Genomic DNA, 1,272 nt, shown 5'->3' on the forward strand with positions numbered 1-1,272 from the left:
ATACACAAATTTAACCAATTTAACACAAATGTTTCTTTAGTTTCGTTTTATTTAATTTTAATTTTAGCTATATATTGGATTATAATCTAAAACTAAACTAATTTATTTTTGAATTAGTTTAAGTTAGATAATTTAGAGTTAATTTAAATCAACCCCTATTATAATGGAGGCAGCTGAATTGACATAGCAGACGTTAATATTTATAAGCAGTCGTGGCCGAGCGGTTAAGGCGTCTGACTAGAAATCAGATTCCCTCTGGGAGCGTAGGTTCGAATCCTACCGACTGCGAATTGTTTTAACACTTCTGCACGTTCTTCATTTGCATACCTAAGGGTGTACACCAACATCCCTAAAATTGACAAAATTTTACAGTGCGATGGTGGTGTAATGGTCAGCATAGTTGCCTTCCAAGCAGTTGATCCGGGTTCGATTCCCGGCCATCGCATAAATTTTGCAATTACTTACAAAATAATTAAAATTTTAAATTATCAGTTATCATCTAAAACAGTATTACATAAGATTAACAGTATTTTAGTTTAAGAAGACAATTTAAAGTAAAATTTTCCATTTAAAGCAATCGAAATTTTCTAAATTTGTTTTAGAAACATAAACATAATATGAAATATTTTAATAGGAATTGTTGAAGTGTTATTTTATAAATTTGTTTAAAAATGTATGTTTAGAAATGTATATAAAACGTATAAACAGCAATTAAAAAATTAAGAAATCTGTAAAAATTTTACTAATTTTTGTGTTATATCATAATTTGAGAAATTTGGTTTCGAATTCAAGGAAAACTATGAATTTCTGAGAAATATAAATATAATATAAAGAAAGAAATATAATATAAATCATAAATTTGATTAATTTTTCCTCGCTTTGACACATGATGACATTTACTTAATAATTGACAGCTGTCATTTCAGGATTCTTTTAAAAAATAACGAGTCTCAACTTATGGTGGTATATCAATCTTTGAGAGCAAATTGCTTATATCGTTTATAATATTAATTTAGTCTTAGAAATAGTTCTTTCGTTTTCCGATGTGTGTGAAAGGATGGATGATGGTTGGTTGGTTGATGTTGCTGTGGTGGTATGAAATGCAGGAATGGGATGATGGGATGCGATCGGTTCGTTTGGTCTTGGTGGACAGAGGGGGTCATACATCATCGTGCCCATGGGATCGCTCCTCTCGTGTGTACGGTATGCATGGGATGTGGAAGTGGTGAACGGGTGCAAATCCGAAGGTGTATATCAGTCGGTTCCTTTGTC

General features: G+C 31.4%; 2 non-coding genes across 2 annotated transcripts; both read left to right on the plus strand.

Annotated features, from left to right (window-relative positions):
• The first annotated feature begins 206 nt into the window (after positions 1-206).
• Positions 207-288, plus strand: Trnas-aga. The gene has a single exon. It is a non-coding gene; the product is annotated as a tRNA-Ser (tRNA).
• Positions 289-373: 85 nt separating this feature from the next.
• On the plus strand, positions 374-445 carry Trnag-ucc. The gene has a single exon. It is a non-coding gene; the product is annotated as a tRNA-Gly (tRNA).
• The last annotated feature ends 827 nt before the right edge of the window (positions 446-1,272 follow it).

Source organism: Nicrophorus vespilloides, unplaced genomic scaffold, assembly GCF_001412225.1.
Source record: "Nicrophorus vespilloides isolate i.1.1-1 unplaced genomic scaffold, Nicve_v1.0, whole genome shotgun sequence".
In the NCBI taxonomy this organism is placed as follows: domain Eukaryota; kingdom Metazoa; phylum Arthropoda; class Insecta; order Coleoptera; family Silphidae; genus Nicrophorus; species Nicrophorus vespilloides.